This window comes from Hipposideros armiger, unplaced genomic scaffold, assembly GCF_001890085.2.
Source record: "Hipposideros armiger isolate ML-2016 unplaced genomic scaffold, ASM189008v1 scaffold_354, whole genome shotgun sequence".
Taxonomy (NCBI): Eukaryota; Metazoa; Chordata; class Mammalia; order Chiroptera; family Hipposideridae; genus Hipposideros; species Hipposideros armiger.
This window is the reverse complement of record NW_017731704.1, coordinates 229,942-250,835: the sequence shown is the minus strand read 5'-3', so window position 1 is coordinate 250,835 and position 20,894 is coordinate 229,942. Positions and strand designations below refer to the sequence as shown.

Here is a 20,894-nt window from a genome sequence, read left to right as displayed (position 1 = left end):
AGTGGCAAGAATGATGGGATAAGTGAATTCGAAAGGAGAGGGAGTATTTTGAGGAGGATTAATGGCAATGTGTCTTTTACTGCAATAAATTATTCTTATTTAAACATTCACCATATTTTTGAATCATACCTTGTACATAGCCACCCTCTAGCTGATACTCTGGAAAAACACAAAAACTATACTTGAAGTTAATATATAGTAATGAATGTCAACTGTAATTGAAAAAAACAAAAACAAACAAAAAACAAACAAAAAAAACTACCAGTGAATACTGAGTAGTAAACAAAACCAAGCAGAATGTAGAAGAGTCAACACTTTTGGTAAAGCTTTTCCTTGGGCATGAACTTCACAGAGAGCTCCTTGGCAGGGGCATGTCCTTCTCCCCAAGAAGCAGGCATCCTAGTGCCAGGTGGGGTCAGGGGTTAGGGAGCCAGACAGGTGACAATGGGGGAAGTAAAAGTGCTGGAAGCTGAAGTTATGTACCTGCATCCCCAGTGACAAAGCACAAGCAATTCTATAATATTCTAGTGGATTTTAAAGTAATAATCAAATAGTAGGATCAGCATGTCAGTGTTTAGGGTATAAAATCTGTGTTAAAATTATGAATATAGGAAAAAGATTCTGAATTAATCAGGAAAATGCATGATAAAAAATAGTGTTACTTAGAGACAATAAAATAAAATGGCTAAAGACAACAAAAAAATAAAACACATTGGAAGTGAAATTTTAAAAAATACAATTGAAATGAAATCTAGTTTAAAAGGCAATTGAATAGCAGAAATAAGACAATAGTAAATTGATATATTGAAGTAAAATGCAGGAAACATAGACAAGGCATAGGAAAAATTAATAGCTAAAATACATGGAAGGTAGAGAATTAAAATCCAACCCATGAAAACTAGCTGTTCCCTAAATCAGGGTAGGACATTTAACAATTGCTGTCCACACCTCTCTCAGTCACAGTGTGAGAGAACAGACAACTTATAGAAATCTGAAGTTACCATCCCCAGATCAAGGAATCCTGTTCGCATGCTCATTTATTTACCATTTCAACCTGTCACAGTGTTCAATTTTAAGAGCCCAGCAAATGCAGATCACAACTCATTCTCCATTCTCTCAGCTGATAAATAATTGAGGCAATTCAGGATTCTGCCACTAAGAAAAAGTAGTTCCCTCTTTCCCACTACAAATTAAGAATTTAGATTGAGCATATGTAATCATCGAAATGGTCTTTCCTGTATATTTTGTTGCCATATCAATGAAGTTGTATGCCATCACTTATGTGATGTTAGAACACCAAAATGTTTTTGCCCATAAAATGTCTTTAATAAAATGCCTTTAATCTAAATCTTGTTCTATAATGAACAATATAAATAGCAGATGTTTTGAAGATTTTGTAGACTGTACTGAAATTTTGTATTTTGTAAACAACTCTTTGGATAGACAAAACACAAAATATAGATAATATGAAATTGGGAGGCACTGGGCCAGGCAGCTAACATGAACGTGAATAAGAAACAGTCTGTCCTCTAAAGTGTTAATGTTGTACTATTTTTTAAAAGTTGTAATTTGCTTGTGCATAAAAGACGCAAGTTATAAATATATCTAATATGTTTGGTTTCTTTAAATAAGCATTAGGAAAAGGTACTCTCATTCTAATCCTATTTAATCAGTAAGTTTACAATTACTAATCATAGCATCTCAGACTGACCAAACCCAACAAAAAAATTTTAGAAAGAAATTAATGTGGAAAGTCGTATTGTAAAGATTGTAAATATTTTCCTCTCTAGGCATTATGGGGCTTCACATGCAGTAATAATGAACTTATACAAGCACGTTATTTGCTAGTGACCTTTGTTCTTGAGAGTGCAAAAAATTACTATAAATAATTAAACTACAAAAACATTCTAAAAAAATTCTTGTTGTATATGTCTTAGTGTAAATTTCTACCAGATGTGCTCTATAACTCTATCAGGAATGCTCCAGAAAATATAGATGAATCTACTGATAATGTTACAATGATGTATACAATATAGGAGATTATGTGAGTCAAAGCTCAACATCATCCTATCAGAAATCATTCACTCAAAAAGATTAAAAATAGATGACATAGGGGAACGCTAAAAAAACTAATTAAAAAACTTATTCCAGGATGTAAAATTTTAGTAAGCTGTAAATGAAGCTTAGAATACTACACCAGAATAATCCAAAGGGTACCCCAACATTGGTCTCCTGAAGTTTCAGTGATGTCACATTGTGGCTGGTCCTTCAATTTTATAAGCGTATAAATGCTGTCATCATTATTGTCACAACCACCAAACACTGAATTCAGTGCTTTGTGTCAGGTACCAAAAAGCCCCACCTGGTATAATGCCACAGAGTGCTCTCTCCCCAATTATTCCATCAGCAAACTCCTACTCATATTTCAAATATCAACTCCCAGAAGATAATAAAATGAGATAAGGGGTGTCATTTCATGCTGATTGATAAAAAAGGGGATACAATCAGAATTGCAGACTTTTTTTTGTAGAACTTGACAAGTTGATTTTTAATTTATGATGGAAATGCAAAGAACTTAAAATAAAGTAATTTTTAAAGGAATAAAGTAAAAGTTCTTACTATATATCTGTTTTCAAGACATATTCTAAAAGTATGCTAATTAAGACAGCACAGAACTTGAGAAAAGAGACGTATAGATCAATTGAACATTGACTTCTAGGCATTCAAAATGTTATTATGTCAATTGGATAACTATATGGAAAAATAAATGAATGGTGAACCTTATCACACTCTATACAAAGAAATTTTTTCAGAGTGGATCATAGACCTAAAGATTAAAACTAAAAACTATAATTCTAGAGAAAAACATAAAAGAAAATTTTTGCAGCCTTCAAGTGTTCAAAATTTCCTTAGATAAAACACAAAAACAATGAACCATAATTTTTTTTTAAAAATGATAAATTGGACTACATTAAAATTTAAAACTTACTCTTCTAAAGACACAATTAAGAAAATGAAATGGCAAGCCATAAACTGGGAGAAAATATTCATAATACATAAATCAGACAAAGATATAAATAATGCTTACAACTGAATAATAACATAAGCCAGGCAAATATTTTTTTAAATGGGCAAAAGAGTTACTTCAAAACAAAAAATATATAATGGCCTATAAACACGCAATGTACAGCATCATTAGTCTTTGGGAATGTGAATTCAAACCACACTGAGATACCCCACCACACATCAGGATGGGAACAATTAAAACAAAATTAAAAGAGAAATCAGAAGGGTATAGGCAATGAGGACTCTCATATATATAGTTGATGGGAACACAAAATGGTAAAACTACTTTGGAAAAGAGTTAGGAAATTTCTTAAAAACTTAAACATACACTTACCAAAGATTCAGACATTCCACTCCTAGGTATATTTACCAAAGAGAAACAAAATATATGACCACACTAAGACTAGGTCGCAAAGGTTCATAATAGCTTTATTTTAAATAGACTAAACTATAAATGATCCAAATGTCTAACAACAAATGAATGGATAAACACATCATGATATATCCATTCAATGAAATACTAGTTAGCAATAAAAAAAACCTTAATTCATGCTATAACATTGGTAAATCACAAAATCATCCTTCTAGGCAGAGGAAGCTGGGCCAAAAAACAAAAAGAAAAAATACAAATTTTATAATTCCATTCATATAAAAATCTGGAGAATGAACTAATCTATAGTGACAGAAAGTAAGTCGGATATGGAGGTTTAAAAGGGATGGATTACCAAGGGGTACAAGGAAACTTTTGAGAGAAATAGAAATGTTTGTTATCCTACAGAGATGTATATATATGTCCAAACTTATCAAATTGTATTATTTCATGAAGTTTAGTGAAATTTAATTATACTTCAATGAAGTTGAAAAAAGCCAAAAAATAAAAAAGCATAAAATTACATTAAATTCAGGATAAGGGCTTATAGTAAAAAAGCATTTTTAGGGTAGGTTGCCTACAGCTGGTTTACTTGAGACTATTTTCCTTGTAACTGCTATCTAATAACTATTTCTCCTAAAATTTATCTCCTGTTAAATAATTGAATGTCTGTTCATATATATTTTAAGAGATTGAGGAGATACCTTTTGCCATTTTAAATAAATTGTAACCAATTTATCTAATTAAAATTTAAACCTACTTAAATTTTAGCTTTTCTAGCAAAAAAAAAAAAAGTAAATTTGCAGCATTTTAGGAATGATGTAAAATTTTCTTTGTGGATAGTTTTTAAGTTTATCTACTTATGAAATATTTTTTTTCAAAATTATAGTTTAATATACCAAAACCCACTGAACTGCATACTTTAAGTAAGAGAAGAGCAAGATCTTTGTTAATGTTTATATCAAGGAGAAAATTGAGGAACTATTCTGGAAAGGGAGATTTGTCAGGGAGACTAATACATTTTTAAGAGTGTTGAACACCAGTCACTGCTTAACATGGAATTCATGTGTTACCACTGAAGGTTTTTTAACAGGGCAGTAGCTGGATCTAAGCTATGCTTTGAGAAGATTTATCTGGTAGTGGCATGTGGAGTTGACTGGTGTTAGAAGAGATGAAAATTCTGCTACAATGCTACTAAAATAAACTGAACGTCAAATTACAGAGGTTTAAAGTATTTAGAAGTAACAGTAATAATCATAATTATAAAAAGTGACTGGAGGATAATAAGAGTTTAAAACTTTGCCACTCACTGGTTAAGGGGAGTAACGAGAAGTGAGGAATCAAAGAGAACTTGAACATCTTTTAGTGTCTGGGAGTATAGAGTCTCAATTATATAAATCAGGGGAGGAGAATTCAGGAATCTTATTGGTTGAAGGGATTTAGTACTGACTAACCTAATGTTCAGGTTCAGACAGGATACCCAGTTAGAAAGTTCATCTGGCCATACAGAAAGCATATTCAAAGCTTTCTTGAGAGAGTATAGGTACCATCTGTCATTTTATATAATAGCTACTCAGCATTTGGACTCCCTGTCCATATTATATTTAGGAAATTGGGCATTATTTTTATTTTACATGAAAGGCCAGGTACTTGTTCCTCCAGGATTCTTTACCCTAGCCTTCAGAGACATGTCTTAAACTTAAGCTATCAGATGATCCCACTCAGGGAGTGGGTCTGAAGTGACTGACACAAAGAAGCCAGGAGAGTGGGTCTCATGCCATCAACAAAAACACTTGGTGTGCCCACTGGTGGTAGAGGCAGTATGTTCCCAGGAGTGGCAGGACCAATGGCAACCTGGAAACATGGTTTGTTCTGTGGCCAGGGCTGCCTGTGTCTTACTCATATACTGGTTGACCTTTCTTTGTCCCTGGTTGACTTTTTAAAAAACAGATTTATTGAGATACAGCTCATACAATATAAAAATGTACTCATTTAAAGTACACAATTGACTGGTTTTCAATATATTCACAGAGTCTGCAACCATCACCACGAACTAATTTTAAAATATTTTCATCACCCCAAAAGAAACGTTGTACCCATTAGCAGTCAACCCACCTCCCTCTAGGCAACCACTATCTACTTTCTGTTTTTATGGATTTGTATATGTTGGACATTCATATAAATGGACTCATACAATATGTAGTCTTTTATGAGCAACTTGTTTCACTTAGCATAATATTTTCAAGGTTCATCCATGTTGTAATATGCATCAGTACTTCACCCCTTTTTATCACTGACTAATTATATGGATATACCTTCCAATTTTATTAACTCATTTATCAGTTAATAGACTTTTTGTTTGTTTCAACTTTTTAGATATTACAAAAATGCTGCTATGAATATTTTTGTACGTTTTGGTGTGGACATATGTTTTCATTTCTCTTGGCTATATTTCTAAGACTGGAATTGCTAGGACATATGATAATGCCATGTTTAACATTTTGAGGCACTGTCAAAATATTTGCCAAAGTAGCTGCACCATTCTACGTTCTTACCAGTAATGTATGAGCATGTCAATTTCTCCACATCCTTGCTGATGTTTGTTATCATAAGTTATTTTTATTATAGCCATCCTAGTGGGTATATAGAAGTTTCTTTGGGTTTGGCCTTACATTTCTAAAGACTAATGATGTTGTGAATTGATTCATTTGCTTATTGGTCATTCATACATATTCTTAGGAGAAATGCCTTTTCAAATTACTTACCCCTCTTTTTAACTGGGTTTTTTGTCATTTTTTTACTGAGTTGTAAGATTTCTTTTCTGTTTGATTTTTGAATCATGTTCATATTCATAGGCTCCCCATCGATTCTTTATTGCTTTTATTGCTTTTTAATTTGTTTTTCTGCTTAAATGGGGCACTATGGCTATCTGCTCCTTGTAACCAAGAACCAGAGACCAAATCTTAAGATACGTATTTAGAGATTGTCCAAACAAAATGGATATTTGATTTAATAAAAGTTCATGAGCTAAATGGAGGACCGTATATAAAATTTAAAGGATTGACAAGTGGGAACTTTGAGGAAATAAGCAGTGACCTGTAGAGTAGTTTGGTTTTTAAAATTATTGTTAATTTTGATGATGGAGGGAAAAGGAGAAATAAGATAGTAGACTGAAGCATCAGCAAGTTTGTTTACTCAAGGGAAAAATTTAGAGATGATATTAAAGATGAATATATGGGAGTAGATAATGAAGAAAATTCCTCAAGGAGATGGGAGAGAGATGGGGATGAATTAGCTATAGGAAGGAGAAGAAATGCTTTTCCTTAGAGGTAAGGAAAAAAATAATAATTTAAAAGAGGAAAGTAAAGAGTTTCTGAGGTGGAGAAGGCACTCTGAGGGTCTTCAGCAGGTGGCTGTGACATTCCCTAGAGATAGGAGTAATGTTATGCTAAGACCAAGGGTCAGAGGTTGGATGGGATTGTTGAGGAAAATAGAAAGTAGCTGAGGTAGGAACAAGGCAGCAAGTCAAAGGGAGTTTTACAGCAATAATAATGTTCTAGCCATAGTCAATTCAATAATATTTTCAATCCTCCCACCCAAATGTTGGAATTCTTCTTTCTCTCTCTTGCAACTTAATAAAAATGCATCACAAGGGGATAAAATTGTCAATGAACACTCAAACACATGAAACATTAAATATACATGAATCATAGTTCTGGCTCATTCTTTTGAAGTTGTTCCTTTGTATGCTTTCTCCTTTCTTCTTGTATTAGGGTATCCATTGCAAAATTTAAATACTATGATGCACACTGAAGTATATTCCTTTCTGGTGTTAAAATTAGTTTTCTAAATGAGTTCATTTAGTCTTAAGTTTTGGAGATGCATTTGTTCATCTCTCAAGTGTCTGACTTTAACAACAGGCCTAAAAGTGATTTCCATAAATAATTTGCAGAGTTCTTCTCTATGCTTCTTTCAAAATAGGTATCTCAGTTAGCTCTTTACCATTGATAAATCACTGTAGTATTGTATTGATAATTTCTTCATATTACAATGTTAATGAAACAAAAATCTCTAGGGTACATATAGGCCACTTATTGAATTTGCATAATCTATTTGTCCACTTTTTATTTGGCATCATAAACTTTACATAGAAAAGACCTGAAATGATATCCTTGGTTAGAGATCAAAATGTGAAATCTTGCATTTAAATCACTAGTGATGCTTTTACTATGCAACAAGAAAATCATTAACCAAAAAAAGATTAACCATTGTCATCCTCTTGTACAGCAAAAAATAGAATTCCTGTGCCTGTCTTTCCAGTAGGACCTCTTTGTTCTCTTTGTGTTATATCTGCTTATGTATTTTGCCTTAACGTACAAAATTAAAACCATACCTAAAAATAAAAATGTCATGGATAAATAAAGTTCACATGAGATTCAAAGGATACTTTTCAAAGTGGAAAAGTGCTAACACTTCACATTTCTGTGAAGTTGGGGAGTTAGCATCCTACTGAACTCTTCAGCTGAAGTTAACACTCCAAGGGATTTCAAAGTTATATGGTAAAGAGAAAGAGAAATAGAAATAGGTGAAATTCCTTCAGTTCAACATCATTGTTTAGCATTTCAAAGGTTCCATCTATTCTCTTGATTAAAGCCCCGATTTCATCGGTTTATGAATTTGTCTGAAGCCAGGACTGTGTCCAAGCATTTATGTACCCAAAATTAAATCAAGAAACTAGATGGAGAAATTCCCTTTCCATTTAGAACCAACCTAAAGCCTATTCAAATGTAGACATAATTTATAGAAAACCAATAACATTTTAGTTGGTACATGGAGATGTGGAACAAGCTCAGAGCTGAGAGTTTGTGGGCCTGGAGTTCTCATCCCAGCTCTTCTGTCAACTAGCTATATTTATCCTTCAGTAATCATTTTATGTTTCTGTATGTTCTGTTATCTGCTATAAAATAAGATAAAATACTTAATGAAATTGGATGTTTGTTCAATTTTAAAATTTTACTGCTCCACGCTGAAGTTTTTTTATGTATACTTCTTTGGGATATTTATATGAATATAATGTTTACTGTGTATAATGTCTATTAGGTGCATGTACAGACAGCATATAATGTGTATTGTGTGCACAGAATGACTATAGTACTATGCATAGGTACATATATAAAGAATATTTCCTATTTTTAGAATTATATAGAGTAAGTACCACCTCAGAATTTAGCTATTTCACCAGAACATTAATGTTCCATGATCAATATACTGATATTGAACAAAAGTTAAAATTACCACTACTATTTTTATAAGAAGAAATAATTTTTCATACTGTAGTTGTTTTGTGGTATATAAGTTGAACTTAAAATTATGCTTTTTTTGCTTGTCAGTAGGTTATTGTTTTAATAAGCTCTACAAAATCCCTGAGTTTTTTATAATATGACTTTCTATTTGTACACCAAAACATATCCAGTTAATATCTCCCTACACTGTAGTCTATCAATGAGTTGGGAAGTTTGCTATGTTTTATAATTTTTTCTATCCTTCACTGAAACAATAATTTTAGAAATATAAAAAAGAAATTATTGTTGGGGAAGTAGGATATACTGTGGAGTTACAAGTTGGCAATTAGGAAGAAATTTAAAACAAAATATTTAGCAAGACAGTTGCTCTTCTCAAATTTCCCATTCTTTAATATTGAGTGAATCTTTACTATTATTTAGTCTAATGCACATATGACCAATACTGTTCTTAAGAAAAAGCAGAATAGATGCTAACCTGTGAAGTATTTTAAGGAATCCTAAAAGCCCCTAACTAAATATTTTTCCATCATAGTAAAAGGCTTCCATTGCTATCTTAAGTTTCACCAATAAATATTTAACCTGGTATATAATTAAAAATGTATTTTTTATTCAAAAGTGTACATCACGAGACAAATAATATATTTAAAATTTACTGTTATGTCAACCTAATGAAAATGACATTGCTGCATTCTTTTAAAATGTCAAAGTGTTACAAATAGGTGAATTTTGGTATCCCAGAGAAGTATAGGAGTCCTCCTCTTTCCAGGGGGGTGTGTTCCAAGACCCTCAGTGGTTGCCTAAATCTTGGACAGTACCCAACCTTATGTGTACTATTATTTTTCCTATATGTACACACCTATGGCAAAGTTTAATTTATAAATGAGGCACAGTAAGAGATTAACAACAACTAATTAAAGTAGAATAATTACAAAAATATACTATAATAAAAGATATGTGAACATGACCTCTCTCTCTCAAAATATCTTATTGTACTGTACTCACCCTTCTTCTTATGATGATGTGAGATGATAAAAAGCCTTATTAAGTCAAGCATGTCTACCTTTTCATGTAAAGAAAGTACTTGCTGGCTTCTCTTTGACATATCTGAATTATCAACACCACTAACTCGTGTACTTCAGAGCCATTATTAAGTAAAATAAGGGTCACTTGAACACAAGCAGGGCAATACCATGACAGGTGATGTGCTAATCAAGATGGCGACTGACATCGCCTGACTAAGGGGCTGGAGTGTATGCAGTACGGACTCACTGGGCGAAGGGATGATTCAGGTCCCGGGCAGGATGAAGCAGGACAGTGTGAAATTTTATCACGTTACTCAGAACTGTATGAAATTTAAAACTTATAAATTGCTTATTTCAGTTTATCTTCCATTTAATATTTTTGGACCATTGGTATAATAATAATAGAGGACAATGCACCCATGAAAAATGGGTATAGGCATGAAAGAACAGGGAGGGAAGACCTCAGCAAATAAGGAAATGATAGTGAGATTTCTGTTTAACTAGAATACACTGGCTGTAGTCTTTGATCCACCTGCTCTCCAAAATTTCTACTAAAATACAACAAAGAATTAAAAGTTAATAGACTATAAAGACAAAGAAAATGGGGCAGAAGACAACAGTAAACATTACGGTCACTCTGCAAAAGCAGGAGGGACCCCTACCCAAGCTTTGGTTTGGATGTCAAGACTGATGACGGTACATAAACATCAAGAGGGTATCGCAGGCTTATTACCTCTGTAACTGAGGTCTCTGGGGGAAGCAAGGCAGGGTTCCCCAGCAGGTCTGGCGTGGCTTGGAATAACAAGGAAAGGAGGATGGCCTGGGTTTTTATTGCAGTTAGGGTGTGGAGACAGATAGAAAGGTCCCATGTACACAGGCAGAGGCCTGCATGGTTTGAACATTCTGCTGGTAGCCAAGGAGGAAGCTTCCTTTTCAGCTTGCCCAGAAGTCGGATATAAGTGATAAAGGGAGGCATGTGGCTTAACGCTGTCAGCAGTCAACCATCAAACAATGGGCCCACTCCTCAGTAGAGTAGGCATATTTCAATAGCATTTGAAGCAGAGAGAACACTTTGAAGAATGGCAAATAATTTAGATGAGGGAGTATTAGGCAGGAGTGACATTTATACTTTTCAGTAACAACGTATGGGAGCCAAGGACCAGGGAGGTAAAGCTTTCAAATACAGAAGGAAAATGGTTTCTTAATCATCTGTGAGAGCAGAAAACAAATTTGCAGACATTCAGGGTAAAACAATTTATCTACCATCATGACTCTTTTTTTAGGAAATGACCAGATGATGTGCTATGGTTTAACTAAACAAGAAACAAAGAGAAGACCAGGGCAACACTTGGTTTCTGGCCTAGAAGAGCAACAAATTCAGATTGGAGATGAAAGAAGTACTCCAAGAAATGAAAGAAAGAGGACGAAAAAGGATGGGAAGAGGGAGAAGAAGGAAAAAAGGAGGGAAGGAAGAAAAGAAGGAAGGAAGGAAGGTGGGAAGGAAGGAAGGAAGGAAAGGAGGAGGAAAAAACAAAGACTGATGTGCTTGAGCTTTTCTAGTCACTTAACATAGCTATAGGAACACATGGTGGAAAACAGTTATTACATAGAAAACTAAGAAAAGGAAAACCTTAAGGAATTATTATCAACAGCTAAAAGTTCTACAAGCTATGAAATGCAATTATAGTACACTGATTCAACAGTGAACAATATTATAGTCTCATAGCAATATAAACATTGACTCTTGATTTAATCAACAATTATGTAATTATAAAGGGAAGATGGAAGGAGCAGGCGCAGGAGTATGGTATGAGAATGGCAAGTTTTAGCCACCATATAGAGTGCCAATATATATAAAAATGCATCATTGACATAGCCTAATAGTTACAAATATGAATGCAAATGATAGAAAGTGGTTCTTTGAGAGCAGAAAGACACTTACAAATAAAATCCCTTTGGTATTCTTTGACATTTTAATTATAGGCATGCATTACTTTGAAGAAAAAATATACTTTTAATAATTAGAAATCTAAAATCAAGTGGACATGAGAGAAAACAATGGGCTTAATTTTAAACACATAGCATTTGAGATTTTTGTTATGACATAGCCCTCAAATCATTACTTGCTGATTCAATATTAAGGCTGAATGGGATGAGAGTGGAGATATAAATACTAGAGCCTTAGAGTAGTGACAATGTCTCAATCAGAGAAGCAAATTGTTCAAGAAACATCTCACCTTATGTACAACAAAAACAAATCAGTAACACAGAAAAAAAATACATGCTATTAAATTACAGAGAGCTTTAATTCATCTCCAAATATGAATTTTATATTCATTTTTTTCTCACCTGCTTCTCTGTTTTTCTGGAATTGCAATAATTCCTATCCTCCTTTTACTATAAAAACAATACTCATAAACAAAAATGTCCCTGCCCAAGAGAAAGCCAGAGGATTTCAGAATGAGGAGAAATTCACATTTCTTCCACTATCTCACTACCCAGGAAAATTGTTTCAGAATAAATGATATCACAAGAATTTGATAATGATGAACATATGCTTGACCTTTTAAAATCCAATAGGTCTTTCAATGTTTAAAATTAGAGAGAGACAAAAAATGCAGAGAATGCCCATATTCTGATCACAGATAGGAAAAAATGTGAAGAATGCCTATCTTTTGTAAACACATAAAGAAAAACTTTTGGGGGGCATATTTCTAATTATTCCTTTAGAGTAAATGATACAAATTAAAATTGGATTTTAGATAAAGATACCTTCATGACTTAAAATCTTTAGAAATAATTTGCTGAATTATACTCCACCAGCAGTTTGCCTTCCCACACTTGCAAAAATACTGGATTATCATGTTTTAATCTTTACAGATTTATTACAAGAAAGATGATATTACACATTTATTCTCGTTTCTTTGATTATTATTGGAGTTGACTATTTTTCATATATTTATTTCCTTTTATTTCTTCTTTTTTGAATTACATATTTAAATCCAAATTCTTTATTAGTGATAGCTTTTTAGATATTGATAACATTTTGTAATGCTACAAATATTTTCACATTTTTTCAATCTTGATTTATTTTTAATTGATCGAATTACAGTGGTAATAATCCTGTCACTTGAATATATTTATTAGGAGATAAAAACGAAACTCAAAGTCAAGGTTCAAACAAAACACCATATAATGTTATTTAGGGTTTTTAATTTTAGTTTTTTCTTTCTTTATATATTTTATATATATACTATATATTTTTTTTTTCTTTTGAGCTGTGTTCTTTGTCAAAAATATATCAAAGAAGAAGCTCAGCTAAAAATTCTATTAAAGGAAAGAGAACTGGACATCGGGTCATTTTTTTATACAGTAAGCTAGACTTTTATCTTTTAATTATTTTTATAATTCCACTCCTGATTAGATTGATTAAACTATTTGAATCCAATTCATCTGCCTTGGGATATGATAATTTTTCTCAGAATAATACAAACATGACAGAAATGATTTTCATTTCTTACAATTTGTTTCAAGTTATCCTAAATATGTTATTTAATGATTCAGAAGTTAACAGTGCTACTGTTTGAGTATCGTGTTGCTTAGTTAATTGGAGTTCCTTAGAGGACTATTAATCTTTTTCATGCTTATAGTTCTCAGAGTAGAAACTGTATATATCTATGTGCCATAAAGCAATATCCTGCTTCCAGGCAACTAAGATTCTGGAAATAAATATGTAACTCCATAAATTCAGAACCTTGAAAAACAGGAGTTTCAAACATTAGAACAAATATAATTTTGCTGGCAAAATATTCACATTAGTTTGCTTATTTTTTTAATTTAGATGAGAATCTCTTGGCCAATGCTCTAATTGTATTTACAAAGATGTTTACATCTGTGAAGAGAAGACTAGCAGTAGAGAAGAATCACAGACAAGGATTACCATATTTCCCCATGTATAAGATGCACCCTTTTTCTAAAAATTCGAGGTCTAAAAACTGGGTGCGTCTTATACAGTGGTTGTAGATTTAGAGAGGGAATTGAAGATATGGATTGAAGAGCAAAGGGCAACTGGGTGATTCGTCATCAGACACAGATGAGGACAAGCTAGTGGTTGGGAGTTTTGACAGTGATGAGTTGTATGAATTTTATGATGAATAAAACTTGAGTTCAATGACTTTATGTAATACATTTTTTTTCAAATTTTGGGCCCCAAAATTAAGATGCATCTTATACATGGGGAAATAGGGTAAATATCTGGCCTAATGCCACACAGAACTTCAGCTGAATCCAAGTGTCTTAAGTCCACTCTGAATTGTTAGGTACTCTAGGCTGATCCCCCATGTTCCCATTCAAAGTATTTTTTAAAAAATGCATTATCCACTATTATTGCTCCTTCTATCATTTCATGTAGCTATTAAATTGGGAAAATGTTTTCTTGTGGAAAGTGGTGGTATCAGCCATTACAGTACTATCACAGAATCAGTAAATAAAATTCTGATGCATTTACTGTTCTTCAATATGAGCAAATTAATTAGTTTATAGTCTTCATTTTCTGTTCACAAGAAAAAGAAAAAGGATTAAAAAATGCTGCCAGCCTGTGTCCCCATAAAGGATCATATCTTGGGAAGTTAAAGTGTGGAAACTAGATGATAAAATTATGATCTTTTTCTCCTATTGCAGAGACAAAGAAAAATTATATGGTGCTATATTTCTATTGTAGGAGAGAAAAGCAGAATAAAGGTAAAATAATTGGAACAGATGCTTTCAGGAAAACAAAACCAATAAGTATTAAGACTGCAGATGACTCTAACTGACTCATCACAATCCATGAATTGCTATAAAACAATAACGCAAAAAGTAGGATATCAGGATTACACCTCAAATAGAGACATGAGGTCAGATGAGGAGCTTTACCCTAGAAATGTCCTCAGACTGATTTAAAAGTAAGAAAAAAGTTTTCTCCCTCCTTCCTTGCCCCCTTCCTTCCCTAATCTTTTCCTTTATTTGCAATAATAGCAGATAAATCTTTCTATTGTATGGCTATAGATTTTGGAGAGAATTTTTGAAGAGAGAAAAAACTGATTCAAAAAATAGTAAATAAATCAAAGAAAAAGAGGGTAGCCAATCACCAAAATAGAGTAGGCCCTGTGTTCAAGAATAAATGCTTTATTGAATGGTACACTTTCCTGGAGTTTTATATTCCTAAATTCCCAGTAAAGGGAAGCATAGACCACGGTACCTGATGTACAAGTTTTGGTACATATTTTTTCCTTTATGAAAGTAATATATTTCCTAGTGATTAGAAATTGAAATAGACAAGAATGAAATTATAATATTTTACATGAAATAACTACTTTTTCATTTCTTTGTATTTTTCTTTATGCCTTTGCCGCTTTATAATTGCTATAATCACAGAATATTTCCAATTTGTTTTTCTACCTCTGTGGTTTCTAGGACAAGAAATGTCCATTGTATACAGTCTTCAGAGGCGACATTTGGGATATTCCTTCTCATTAATATTAGAAGACACTACACCTTGCCATCTTATTTATTAGACTAATGCTTCATTGAACATCTTCAGGTATTTAACTTTCTACATAGTTTAGATTATATTCTGAGAAATAGATTTACTAGTTCAAAACAAGTATAAATATTATAGCTTTTGATGACTACTGACAAATTGCTTCTTGAAGATGTGCTGATTTTGAAAGCCAGTAGCAATGGTTGGCATATTATTACATGCTTGCCAGTATTGATATAATTTTTGTTTTGTTTTGTTTTTGTATTTATTTATTTATTTAGATTACTTTTTTAGAGCAATAAAAAATTTTAAATTTATTATTTAGGAGACTATACATTTCCATCGGTTACTATGAGCAGGGTTGAATTTACTTCTGGATGATTTTCTAATATTTCTGGAATTCAATTTCACTTCTTCTTTTGAATTTCTGCCTTTTTTTCTGTACTTTTATTCTTCTTATCTACTCACATTTCATCATCCATTTATTTGAGTGCATTATTTCTTCTTATAGATTTGTGTAGAACACACACATCCCTTATCTCATATATTTTGCAAGTATTTCCCACAATCTCATTTCCTCTTTTATCTTCATTATGTTTTACTTATTAAATATTTTAAAACATTCCTTACTCATGCTCTGCTAATTTTTCTTTGCTATTTCTTCTAAAATTTGCTAGATTGTGAATTCTAGGGTGCAGAAACTGTTTCTTTTTTGATCAGCACTGTTTCAGAGATTTGTAGCACAAGGCATAACTAGTAGAAAATATATATAATGAATGAAAGGAACTTAGAAACTTCTTCACTGTTCTTAGCTCACAATTATCCAGTGACTGGTAAGAGATGAGATTAAGTTACTGAGCAGTTCCCGGAGGCTTTGAGGTAAGCGGCCTGCACTATTGCTTCCAATAATTTAGTAAACTCTTGCAACCAAACAAACAAAAGGCTTACAAAGAAGAGATAGATCAGATACAGACTAGCTTTTAAATTAAATATAAATGTGATTCCTAAGATATTAAGAAATACATCCTCATCTAAAAATGAACCTGATATCCTAGTTTAATTCACTTCACTAAGGATAAACTCCTTTATCTACTATAGATAGATGATATAGATATATAAAATAGATAAAGATACAGAGATAGAGAGACAGAGAGAGACATAGATATAATCTTAAAATATATATGCCTGTGGAAGTAGTAGCATTCACCCTATCTCTGACTGTCAAGAGTTTACCTAACCTCCAAGAGCAGATCAAACATAGATACCCAAATTTACAAATCTCCTATTTTATTTATTTAGTATTTTGGATTCAAGAAAGTGTAACTCTACTAAAGAAGGCTTTTCTCACCCAACTTATGATATTTTATTGTTCTGTAATCTAATAACTTTATGGCTTTACATAGTACTTTAAACATTTAATTCATATATTTATTCATTTATTAAGTGCATTTTCTATTTGCCAGGCCCTAGGCTATCAACTTGTTTCTATAGAGTAATATATAGACTGGTATTATAATATAATGTGATATTTTCCCTTATTAATGTGCTAAAATTAATAGTTATTGAGGTTTGAATTATCCTTATTTTCTTAAAGTCTACTTGGTCAAGGTATTCTTTCCATAAGCTATTAGATTTAATTTGCGAATTACTTTTTAGTTTTTGCACTGATATTTGTGCTTTATTTTTTCTTATAGATATCTAGCAATTGTGCTTCACATGAAATCAAGCTATTTATTGAATAATCCACTTTTTCTGACCAGTTTAAAATGCAATGTGTATCATGTGAATTTCCATACAAACATGAATTTGTTTTGAACTCTCCTTCATGTATCTACTCTCTTATAAAGCTTTAGAGAATGTATTCATCCCACAGAGCAGGACACTCCTCATTGTTCTTTTTATTTCCAACTTGCCATATCTATTCTTTTGCACTTTCCCCTTCCATTTGAACTGTGAAATTAGATTGTCAAGTTTGAAAACCTTAGTGTCACTTAAATTGATATTGAATTGAATGTAAAATTTGAAGAAAATGTATATCTTTACAATATTGACTCTCCTTATTTAAGAATAAAGCTAGTATAGATTTATTCAGATACTTTTTGTCCTCAGTTTTGGAGGTATCTTGAATATTGCTTGAGAATTATATAACAAACTTCATAGTCTTATTTAATATTTTGAAGGATATCTATTTTAATTAATTGTTCTAATGGGCTATTGCTGAAGTACAGAGAGCTTTATCTTTAGTAATACTGAATTCACATCCATTCACTTTAAAAACTCTTATTAGTTTCATATACTTTTAAATAGACTCTCACATATATTCTTAGTGGGTAATCATACTGATTGTGAATAATGTCTTCTGTCATTTCCTTTCTAATAGCTTATATACCATATTATTTTTTCTTGTGTTTTGATTGTTTCGATTTATTCATGAATTTAATAGAATTTTCCAAATTCATACTATTAAGCATGATATTGCTATAGGTTTAGAAGTTTAAAATATTCATTCTAGTCCTAGTTTTCCATGATTTATACAATATTGGCTTTAAATTTTATCAAATACTTTCTATACAGTAATGCATAGACTAATTAATGCAATGTAATTTTTTCTGTTATGTGATAAATAATATTAACATTTATATTTTTTAGATAAAGTCTACTTGGACATGCTATTTTCTTATAAACTGTTAGATTTAAGCTTCTTAATTTTTTTAATATAAAGTTTATGCTAATCTTGAATGAATTGTGAAACTTAATTTTTCATATTATTGACTAAATTTCATAATTATCAGATCAGTAGGTCTGTTACAGGCTAGCTATAGTTTACTAAAAGTAATCCCAGTATAATTAATGCTAACATAAGTTTTCTTCTTAGTTTAGGATCAATATTTAACCCTAAAATTTTTCTATATTATCTGCTTCATTCAGATTTTTAGAAAAGTTGATATAAATTTGAACTTTAATTCTTTTCTCCCCATAATTCATATGTGCAGTTACTACTTCTTTTGCATTCTATTTGCTATTAGAATTGGCAAAGCTTTGCCACTTTATTGATCTTTTTCATAAAACATCTTTTGATTTTTATGACCCTTTATTGTTATTTCATTTTTCTGTTGAGTTCTAATTTTGATATTAATTCTTCTTTTTAATTTACAAGTTTATTTTGCTTTTTATTTGCTAACTTGTTTAAATGAATGGTTACTTAATTTTCTCTTTCTTCTTTTCTTTTCTTTCTTTTTTTTTGTTTTTTTTTTTTTGTTTAATAGGCTTTATTCCTTTAGTTGAACAACCTCTACACACAAAATAGATGGTTTAAGGTTTTTGAGTAGAAGGGAATTTAGGTCTCCAGAGGTTTTATGAGTCTGTTACATGTTTTCTAGAAATTATTTAACAGCCTTTTAAGACCCCTGAAGAAAATAGAAAATATTGGTTCAAGGAAACCAGCTATTAGATTTTGGAATCAAACTACCACTCTTAAGTCAGCAAACCCAGAATTGGAAATGGGGTCAATTCCTCTTCTGTGTTTCTCACACACTCTAATTCACTCTGGGAAGCAGAAGCCCAGTCTATTAGAAAATGAGGCAAACAGAATGTAGTGGTGTGCCTAACATTAAGGTGGGCACAACTGGTGGCCTCGAAACTTTGAACAAGGTAAGGATTTTGAGGGTAGTTTGATTAGGGATGGAAAAACTAACTAGACAATGCATAAGGTTAGATTGGAAACCATGACATTGTATTGACACCAACTACATAACTTTTCTCTGTAGGCTTATGGGAATAATGAATAAAGTAGGTTGACCCAAGATGACTTTTAAGGCTGATTGAACTAACCAATGAAATGCTTTTAAATAAAGCCAACCATAGTTTTCCCCCTAAGGTGGCTAAAGGGTTCATAATGGTCACAAATTAACACTACAACCTTAAGGCTAATAATTCTCCCCATTTACTTTATGTTCAATTTCCTTTAGTTTCTATATATACCAGTGTAATTACCATTACTACTTCACATGAAATTCAGCATTCTACAGAGCCCATGGAGTTGGGATTGAACCAGGAGCCTCCACCTTTTGTGAAATTCAGTAGTATTGTGGAGACCAAGCCAACTTTGTGTAAGTTACCAGGTTTGTTTCACTTGTAAGAAAACTCCCTTGTAACAGGGTTGTTCAATTTTCCTAATAATGGTGGCATTCTTTTAAACTTTTCTCCTTTCAGAACCAGCAGTTATGTAAACAGAATATTGGGTTAAATCTAAAAACGTGAGTCCCATAGTCAACTTCCATTTTTCTGAATGATCCTAAGAATGGATTAGGATATCCTTCACATTTCCAAGCAAAATTCAATTTAAAGTGTTTGTCTTTGCCAAACTCCCGAAAAACAGCCCCCAGAGAGTAAAACAACAGAGCACTGCATTACCCCAATAAAGCTGTAGGTTTCATCACATGCACCAACAAATCTGCATGGCTAGTTCTGCAGTCCTTTCACAGAATTTATTTTACACCTGTTACATCACACAGCATTTTAAACACTAAAATACCAACTCCCTAATAAGACAAAGCAGAGACAAAAGTATTTATCTTATGACAAACAAGATACACCATCATTTCATCTTCAAACATTATTGCAACTTAACTTTCATAATTTAACAATGCATTCATGAAAACAATCTGCAGACAACTAATTCTAACAGACAAATTAAAGAACACTTTTAAGCAAACATTGACTGTCCTAAATTGTTTATTAGGTAAGAATTTTACAAACATTACTCATATTAGTGGTAATGGTGTAGCTGGAGAGTATTGTGCGTTCTCCAAGCTGCACAGCAAGAACCACCAACAGTGTGGTGGAACTTGGGGCCCTTTCCAAGGCCATCGCTCTTGTGGCCTGCAGATGTCAGCCCTCGCATCTCCCTGTGCTTATGGACTGGTTTGGTGATCCACTGGGTGTCAGGATTCTGTATGATAGCTTGATGGAATGGATCAATGAGGATAACCTCACAGAATCTGTAGGTGGAATCTTTACTAACCCAGTAAGAATTCAGGACTCCCAGAGCCCCACAGTGGCATCCAGTTTACTCCTGGGCAACAGACTGAAGGCTTTGAGCAAACTTTAGCTGGTTAACACCGTCATAGACAAGGTTGCCATAGGTCACACCTTTAGGTACTGGGTGTTTGCACCCATCATGATACACATGAATCTGATATATGACATAACTTTGCTTGGCCTTGTATCCCAGCCTGCTGTGCTTTATTGGGCTGGGTGAGACGGGGGGCTGTGGAGCTCAGAGAGCCAGCAGCACAAACAGAGAAAAAACCACATCACATCAGACTGCTTCTTCCTCCAGAGTGCCTGAATGTACTTGTAAGCACCCATGTTGGCTACCTGATGGCTGGAGCCAGCCAGAAAGGACTTAATTCTCTGTCTTTCTTTTCTCTAATTTGGCAAGCACTTTGATGATGGGTTATGTGTCTTTATTTTTTCCTACTCCTCCTTTTGTACTCACAATATGGAAACCTGGATTTCCACTATACTATAAGTTACTCTTGGATAATGCTGTGTCTTTTCAGTATTTTACTCCACTAGTATGCTGTATATAGTCACAGCATCATGCCTAG

The 20,894-nt window shown here is 32.7% G+C and overlaps 1 pseudogene; it reads right to left on the bottom strand.

The window, feature by feature from the left end:
* Positions 1-20,050: 20,050 nt before the first annotated feature.
* Positions 20,051-20,652, bottom strand: LOC109392884 (60S ribosomal protein L15-like; annotated as a pseudogene).
* Between the last annotated feature and the right edge of the window lie 242 nt (positions 20,653-20,894).